General features: G+C 35.7%; 1 pseudogene; it reads right to left on the reverse strand.

The window, feature by feature from the left end:
- Positions 1-2,174: 2,174 nt before the first annotated feature.
- LOC117025569 (cytochrome c oxidase subunit 6B1-like) lies at positions 2,175-5,585 on the reverse strand (annotated as a pseudogene).
- Positions 5,586-9,897: the final 4,312 nt, after the last annotated feature.

The raw sequence follows: 9,897 nt of genomic DNA on the forward strand, positions 1-9,897 counted from the left end.
TTTAATGGTCTTCTAGTATCTATATTTAAATAGTTATTTCAGTAGTTAGGTTAGTAAATAGAAAAGATGTCCACACCCAAGACGGGACAAGTCCTCTCTGAAGGTCACCATTATTATTATGCCCTTACTGTGGGCACGGACAAAAGAAAATCTTTCCGAAGATCACCAGTGGAAAAGAGTTTTTTGAGTAAATCTATTGTTTTAGATCATGGTTTTGAAGATTTGTTCCCTAGTCTGAGCAGCAATCTCTGATCTCTAGAGATGAAATTTAACATATTTACAGTTTTGCTCTTGGGACACCTTCAATTTATTTGGAATTTGAAGATGATTGTAGTCTCTCTTATACATTTTCTTCTCCAAAAGAGATTAGGATTATTTTGTGTTCACCTTTAAGTTTTAGAAGCAGCATTAATAGGGTTTAATAGCCCATTAATTATCAATTTAAGGGTTTGGGAGTCAGGAAGGAGCGTGTAAATCCACACTGTAAATTATTATGGGAGAGTGATGGATATAATACTTTTCCTCTTTGAAACACAGTTTCCTTATGTATAACATGCAAAAAATACCCACTGTCAAAGGCCGATATAAGCAGTGAATTACATATTATGCACAGAATTCTTTCCATAATGTCCAGAAGGTACTGAACAACTTGATTAAGGGAGGTATTTTTATTATAGCTGAAGGAAGGATATAATTTAGACTGAGAAGTTTAGACTACTACAGATTGAGGAGTTTAGGAGATTATACATGAAGACATAGCAACTGAGAAGTCTAGGACTAAGGGAGTGTGGCATATGACAAAAAAGTAGATGCAAGAGTCAGGATAGTTTATACAGAAAGAAGTACGTGGAAATATGCTGTGCTCCTGGTGGGCCCTCTATACCAGAACAAGACATTTGGATTTTATTCTAAGGGTTATAAAACAGCAGTTGAAATGTTTTAGGTGGTTGAGCGACTGATATGATTTATCTCTGGAAGGTTTATTCCATTGTATTGATCCCCTTGATTTGTTCCAGTTATTGCTACCGCCCATCTGGTTTTGTACCTAAGGCTTTACTTTTCCTCATGGACGGGCTCCACACTTATTGCTTGTATCCCCGAGTTTGTTTTCCTCCCTTTGACCCTCAGTTGCCCCGGATAACTCAGGCTTTACTCTTTCCTTAGCTTTTTCTTCTCCAGGTTATCAGACTTTGCTATAGAATTCTGGTCTTTGAGACCTCAAGCCCTCCTGATGACTGTACCTTCCTTAGGCTCCCTCATGTGTTGAAACAGAAAAAAAGCAGTAGTCCTGCTTTCCCTGAATTTTCTTTGGCTTTTGTCACTTAAGATCAGCTCTTTGTCCTTCAGTCTTTCCACTTAATATAATATTGTGCTTTCACCTTAGTCCTCTTTGTAAATTCATCTAAATCTTGGGTAAGATCAGGGAAAACAAACAAACCAAAATACTGGGTGGTAACATAACTTAGGACAAAAGGCAATCTTTAATGTCAGAATTTCATTTTAATGTTCCTAATAACTCTTACTAATCCAGTTAATTTGGAGAAGTTGCACAATCTCTCTGAGTTTCCGTTTCCTCATCTACACATTGGGTTTGTTATAGTTACTGGGTTGTTAAAGTTGCTAAATGTATGGCAAGTCATGACTTGGTAAGAAAACCTGCCAGTATTTACCCCTGGCATAGCCAGCACATCCTTGATAGTGGTATGTAGACATTTATTTGAGCATCCATGGACCCTCCCCCATGCTGAACCTCTCACCCTACTCTCTGCTCTGCTTGCATTCTCTACTGAATTCCACATGTGCCTGAGAGAAGGAGTCATTGAAGGCAGAGTCCACTCACGTTTTCCTTATCTTGTGTGTTTCCTTTGCGCTAAATGTTTCCTAGTTTGATGGTAGAAGCACTTTAAGCCAAATCTGAATCATTGCTTTTCCCATCTTTTGAACATAGACTAGCCCTTAGTTAACTAGCCCAGTCAAATGTGACAATATGTCTTAGAAGAGATGAATTTTGTGTTCCAAATTTAGGTGTAGAAGGAATATTGCATGTCTTCTTTTTAACTAAATCAAATGAAATGTGACTCTCTGCTCTCATCATGCCAGGTGTGCAGATAATTCAGTCATTGGGATGATTGGTTCTCTGAAACAGTTCCCAGGATTTTTGGCAGAACATAATACTATGGTAAGGCCTCCTGATTTCCATACACACTGGTCACCACTCGTACTGGATTATCTGAAGTTGAATCTGCTTTACTATCAAGTGCATTCAAGGGATTCTTTGACAAGACCTGGCAGCGCAGGCCAGCCTTACAACACGCAAGGTTTAATCATGTTTTCCATACGTCCTGCCTCTTCAGGCATTTCAAGGCATTGGGTTTCAGAGGCAGGGTTCTTGTCCTCCTGCTCCCAGAAAGACTCTTCTTTCTTCCTCTGACCCTTAACACCTCTTCAGGGCACCCACCTCTTTTCCCTTTCCTTTGGATATGATGTAAGGTGAGCCCCGTAATTTAGACCTTAAAAAGCAAAATTCAGGGGGAAAAATATTGTTTTCAGATAACTCTACTTTGGGACTTTCCACACAAATTCCTCTCTTGGGCAAAGAAACAAGAAAGTCTTGGTTACTTCTTGGTTGGGAGAGGAGAACAGAAAAATATACTAATTAATTTAGAACAAAATACAAATATCTCCCTTAGTTTCTCACATCGTGTGTTGCAGCATTTGGAATATATTACAAGCACAAGAAATGTTAATTTTCTTCCTTTTCTTCCCCCCCTTTTCCTTTTCCCCCAAACTGATACATTAACTATTTTAAAGAAAAAAATGGCCTAATCTTGACTAATGTTAATACTGATTAATTAAAATAATTTGAGGTATTTAAGGTGATGGCATTTCTCCGTTCCCATTGCCATTGTTCCCACTTGACTTCCAGACCTTTCTACGTTTAAAGCTCAGTGTGATGAGTGTGAAAGTCCTTTTTTAATGTTTGCTGACAGCTTTTAGCCCTCACTCCTCTCTCTTCCCCTCGCCAGAACAGCCAATTGCCCCCATCTCGGCAAGCTGCTAAGAAAGCCTGGTGCCTCGTCCCCTTTCCTTACTCTCTCAAACCATTTTTGACCTGCCCAAGAGCTTTGCCCTGTTCTTTCCAGAGTCCTCAACTATGTAAGCACCAAACCTTTTCATGCTTTCTTGGTGTGTGTGTGTGTGTGTGTGTGTGTGTGTGTATGGGGGGCATTATTGGTCTCAACATCAGAACCAAATTTTGGGTGAGGGTCCATCTGCCTCTGCAGATGACTCTAAAACTCAGAGAGAAGATACCACTTAAAACAAAGAAAGAGGCAAGTTATTGAATTTAAATTACAAAACTATACAATAGTTATGAATTCAGAACGAGCTTTATTTGTGTGTACATTGCTGTTTGATTGTTAGGATCCGGTATCTTGACAACTTTTAGAATTTATATCTTGACCTCTAGACTGCAAAAGAGTACAGGACAATATAAAAATGGGTTTTCTACTCCAATCAAAATTATCAGCAAATGGAATGCAGAGTTTTAGGAATAAAAGACACATTTTCTCCGTCGTAGAGGTCAAATCCCAGGGGGTTTTGGTAGACTCACCCATTGAGATAAAGGGGATTTCCTAGCTGTAGCCCGAGGAGGCTACAAGCCTCTTTGAGAAGATTCACCAAGCATGGTACTAGATGGGCATGGAACCTGACCCTATAATTCTTCTGTGTTTTGGAGAAAGAGTTGGTCAGGGAAGTCAGATTAGTGGGGAGTAGGTAATGAAAGCTGAGAAAATTGAAAGGCCAGAGACTGGGGAGAAAGCCAAGGAAGATGCCGAGCAGAGTAAACCTCGCAATAGAGGCCATATCTGAAGCCTGGGATACCAGGGAGGATGGCAGTGTAGATTTCCCAAAGACCAGGTAGGACTGATACATCTAGTTGTATACCCACAACCTCACTGGGATGTGTAATAGATACCCCAAACCGAATACGTGGTAATTCCTATCTTTTTCCTCTGCCAGTCTACTTTTGCTGCTGTGCTCCGTAATAGCATTATGCCCTAAATATTGGTAGCTTACAAACATAAATATTTATTTTTCACCCATGGATCTTCAGGTCAGCTGTGGTGGCTCTGCTCCAGGCTGTGAGTCAAGTTTAGGTTTACTTTGCATGTTTTCTCTGTGCAAAAAGTAAACTGAAGGGACACATCCTAACTTGAGCATGGTGGAGGGCAAAAGTACAAGTAAGATAGAAGAAATTTGCAAAGCCTCCATGTGGCACTAACACATGGTCACTTCTGTCCATGTTCCTTTGGAGAGCAGAATCATAAGCTTTTTAAAAAATGCAATCATTAAAAAAAAGATTAGGTATTTATAGTAGAAAATCTGGCACATACAGAAAAATCGCCCACTGATGATACTTTGATATATGCATTTATATAGTAGTTGAGATTATACTACATATGTAGTTTTGCTTCTTTCTTCTTTTTAGACTTTCTATTGTAAAGCATTATAAAAAGTTATATAAATGTTATTTTACATACTGTATAATATTCCATAGTATATATAAAATATAGTTTTCTTCATTATATCCCTACTAAAACTGCTTCTAATTACTTTAATTATATTTTATTGCAATAGCGTCTTTATCAAACTATAAATTACAAATCTGGAGTAAAATTAAATTTAAAGGATCAGTTTCAACTCCCAAGGCATTTGAAAGTCATTCCACGAGGTTGAGTTATATGAAATTACTGATATTTGACCTTAAAAACAGCAATTTCATAATCTAAATAAATAAATCTAAAATAAATAAAATCTATTTTACAATCTTCTTATGCCTTAATTTATCCAATCTCTTTAGCTAAATTTATTTCCTTAAGCTTAAATGCTGTAAGTTGAAATCGATTTCTTACCTCTGTTTTCTTTTCTGTTTTAATTACTTGTATTCAGCCATAACTTTTGTTTAATCAAGCTTTATTTACATAAACATGATATATCACCTACATTATTTTGTCAGGAGTTGGCATAAGTGAATTATCTTTAGAAACACAACCGATTTGTAACATTGAGGAAAATTGACACTTAAAATATTGATAAAATTAGGCTGTTTTTTGGAAATAAAGATTTGGGATTAATTTTTTAAATTAATTCCATGACCAGAATAGATAAGGAATGCAAATATGTCTTTTTTTTTTCACTTTTCCATCAAGTATTTATTATTAGTTAAGCCATGATTCACGATCCCAGGATAGGATGTATCCAGGTTCCCCTTCACCTCCTTGGGAGAAGGATGGAGGGAAAAGGAGAGGTGGGTGGAGCTAGTTGAGACCTTCCCAGGAAAAGCGCCTTCTGCCCAGCTGTGGTCCCAGGCCTACACCCAGGATGTGCGGCAGAGGGACTTGTACATACACTGGTACCACTGGCATGCAGTTATCACCCTCCTTAACCATCATTGCCTTCTCAAAGTGGTGAAAGTCCAGGTAGTTCTGCCAACAGTTCCTGGTCTGGTTCTGCCTGGGGAAGCAGCTCTCAAAAGTGGCAGTGTGATAGTTCTTGATTTGGATCTTGATGTCTTCTGCCATGTTGCTGACTCCTAAACAAGCCCCTGAAGCATCTCCTAGCTCAGTGTGTGTGTCCTTGAACTCTGTTTCATTGTAATGCCCTAAGTTTACTAGGCTGGCTATTGTTCATTGTCATTGTAGAATATAAAACACACGTATCAATAGGTGTTTTGCTTGATGAATGTAAGCTGTATTATCATATTTTTGTTTCATTGTTTTAATACATATTTTAATGTACTAAAAGTAGGAAAACCATGCAATTTATAATTTAGTTATATTAGCAAAATAAATGTAACAAATAAATTGAGAGAAAAACAATTTCACTTTTATATTTACATACGAAATGGCTAAAATATAGAGTGTTGACATAATTATTAGAATACACCATTTGATAAAAGTAACTATGTATTGATTATTCAGTTATTCTTATTTATTTACATACCAGGTTTTACTTATTCTTTGAAAATGGGATAAGAAGCAAATGTGCCCAACATATATTTTACATTATGGATTGTTAGTAAATTTGTTGGTAACAGACCAATGTAGCTTACTCCATTAAATTAAGAGGGATTCTAAGGTAGCAAGGATTCTCAAGGCCTACCTTATAAATATCAATAAGCAATAAAAGAATAAATATATAGCAAAACACAAATATATAAGAAGGCGTTGAATAGTTTTATAGTCAGACATATAATTTGAAATGATAGGCTGTTCCATCATTACTATTACTGGTATTTATTTGTGTAGTACTTTATAGTTTTGAAAATAATATATCATCTGATTTTTCATATGATACTAGAAATGCTGTAAAGCTTCCTACACATCAGTTTTAGAAAAAAAAAGGGACCTCAGATATCCTTTAGTCCCATAGTCTAAATTTCACTCTTAAGTAAACTGAGCCTAAATGCATTGACTCTATTTGTGCTTATGATTGTGGGAGGATTAAACTTACTGATCAATATTCTCAGCTGCTTCCTATAGCTAATCTTAGTAGTGGGACCATGCAATATAAAAGTGGAAACACTTGTAGGTTTGCAAGGCAATACACGGGTAAATTTGCATTTCAGATAAACAATGATTTTTTTTAAGTATAAATATATCCCATATACAGGTTGAGATATACTTATACTAAAAAATATTCTTTGTTTTTTTGAAATTCAAAATTAACTGGGTGTCTTGCATTTTTATTTGCCAAATCTGGTGACTCTAAGAAGTCGTCTTCTTGATAGAATGTTGGAAAACCGTCTGTACTTAAAACAATAAAATGTTTATGTTTCAAAGTTTTAGACAACAGTCTGTGGAAATCTAATATCCAATTCATTAGATAAACCAGCTTTATATATTAAAAAAAAAAAGCCCATTTGCAGAAGGAATAACCTGTTAATTATGAGGTAACACCCTTGCTGTATAAAGGAATAATAAAGAAACAAAATTGAAATACTCTTACTAACACATCTAAGCTAGGTAGCCAGAAGTGGAATAAAATATAAAAAGTGCAAAAGTGCTAATCTTGCCGTTGGTAGTTCTGATGAAATTGTGACGGGAAATTACAATTTATTCAGTGATCACTCTATCCCAGTTACAAAACCTTTTGAGCAAAGCATTATTATAATTTCACAGATGAGAAAGCAGAGCTGCCTAGAAATGAAATAACTTGCCATATATTCCACTAAGAGGTGAAAGTAGGTTTCCAAACCAAATCTGGATTCAGAAGCTCTTGGTCTTTCTACTGCATTATACTGTTTGATGAAAAAGGAATGTAAAAAGGTTGGCTTCTCAACATTTATCCACTCACTCCTCCATATTCCCATTTTCTGATATCTTCTTTATGGTTAACACAATACTAGTATTCAATTATCTATGTCATAAAAGGCCCTTAACCTAAACTCCAAGATGTGTGAGTATATTCAGATAGTTTAAGCCAATTGTAGTAATCTTTCCTTTGCCATGATTGGTTCATAGAAGTGGTTTGCACATTTGAGTGTGTATCAGCATTACCAGGAGGGATTGTTAAAACACACATTGTTGGACCCCACTGGGTTTCTGATTCAGTAAGTCTTGTGTGAAGTTGAAGGACTTAACATTTCTACAAGTTCCTGCAGATGCTCATGATTCCAATGGCTGCACTTTGAAACCCACTATGTTAGGGATACTCCGTAACCAGTTGTGGCCAATGAGATGAGAGAAGGCTTGTGGGAAATGTTCTCTCACTCTTAAAAGACAATATGTTTTCTTATTATTTGAAATAATTTGTACCATGCTTTCTGGTACTTGCAACCAAAGTTATCCTGTGATACAAAAGAATTAGAAGTTATTATCCCAGTTATTATTTGTAAATTTGAGCTCCTCATGATACGGAGTTATAGACTAGCAAATTAATAGATCCTCTTGTATGAATACTTATGTTCAGAAACTATTTCATTTCTATATACTGTATTTGACGCCGCCATTACATTAACAGACCATCATAAAAGTGTCTATTAAAGGTATTAGTAGAAACAGTCAAAATAAATAGAATTTATGACTTGATCACAACAGAAAATCTGCTAGTGGACTGTGCAGTACATTGGACACATGCTCTGAGACGTATATCTCTAGACCTGTAGTTTGTGTGCTGTTACAGGGTTTTGGCTCTAGATGTAATACATATTTTATTTAGCAGCTATGAGTTGCCAACCGAGGGTCTCCAGGCATGCTTTGCAGGCATTTAAAAACATAAACATTCAATATTGTTGTTTTGAAGTTTTTTTAATGAAAGTATTCCTTATTCTTGCCTGATTTACATAACCCATTCTTAAAATATGTTAAATATGGTGATGGCATTTGAAACAAGAATGCCTAAACTCACAAAAAATGCTGGTGGTCACATTAGCTGAACAAACGCTTGACTTGAGATGTTAACAGCTCTGTTCCTCTGTTGAGTTTCTATGCAATAAGTACTGACAAGTGCTGCTTTTTCTGACTCCACTAACAGCAGTGTCAAGGTTTGCTTTGTAGTTAGCTACAGAACCACATTTTTTCTTTCCAGTAACTAGCCTTTCCATTTAAATTGTCTGTTATTCTCCTGTTCTTACTTGATACAACAGAACTTTTTTGTCTTAAACCATTCAACCTCCAAAACTCCACTCAAACCAAACTCAAGGGAGAAACACATGGCATTTTTTTTAGGCTACTTGTCCAATGATTATTTTCTACCCAATTGAATTTACCTCTGTTACCTTGGTAACCAAACTGTTGCTCTCTGCCAAAAAATTTCACCTCTCCCCTGTATTCCTTAGGCTATCTGCATTTTGTAGCTTCTCCATTAGGTTCTCAAACCAAGTTTTCATAAACTCAGGTCCTTGTCAGTTGAGCTTACATTATGGATCTCCCATCTTCCACTTAAAAAAGAAAATGGTAAATCTCTTTTGAACAATTTAAATACCTTTTTAATTAAAAAGTCCATTTTTCCTATTATTAAAGTGACCTACCTTTCTCTCTCTCTTTCACTCATGCAAATATTTATTTAGTGTTCACTATATGCCAGACACTATTTAAATACTTTTCAAACCTTAACTCATTTCATCCTTTTAACAAACCTATGAGATAATACTATTGTTCCCAATTTACAAATGAGGAAAATGAAAAACAGATATCTGAAGTAACTTGCTGTAATTCACACAGATAGTAATTAATAGAGACAAGATTTGAACCCACACAGATTAGTTTTAAGTATATGAGCTCTTATGAATTTTACATAAATAGCAACTAGAAGTCCTCAAATAAATCACTATTGTTAAGAAAACAATTTACTGATTATATGTAGAAAATAGTCTTTTGACTATTGTTAGCCATAAAAGCCCATGTTAGATCATCTGAATCTATTCCGCTCTCGAAAAAGTGATGAATCTTCTATTTTTTAAATGGGAAATGTTATTCTCAGTCCAGTACAAAACCTTAAGTAACTCTCCAAATATCACTAAGATATGCTTAAACACTTATCTACCAAGAATTTCTGCAGAATATAAAATATGAAACACATCGATTACCTAATTATGTGTCATTAAACTCATAAGCGGCCTGTGTGCAGCATGCAACAATAGTGTACGATATTGATTGTATATGGATTGTTTTTCTTCTACATGGAAATGAGTCAAGTGTGATGTAAAAAATGCATAAGGAATACAGATAACTCTTAGCAAAATAAATAAGCAGTATACAATTAGGATTAGTTACTTCCTTGTTGAAAAAGTGCCTCAGTGACATTTGACGGCAAGCAAAAAGCTATCCTTATCCTTAATATGCAGGAAAGATGATAGCACGTCCTAATACATAATGTATTAGATAACACAAG

Source organism: Rhinolophus ferrumequinum, chromosome 8 (assembly GCF_004115265.2).
Source record: "Rhinolophus ferrumequinum isolate MPI-CBG mRhiFer1 chromosome 8, mRhiFer1_v1.p, whole genome shotgun sequence".
NCBI lineage: Eukaryota > Metazoa > Chordata > Mammalia > Chiroptera > Rhinolophidae > Rhinolophus > Rhinolophus ferrumequinum.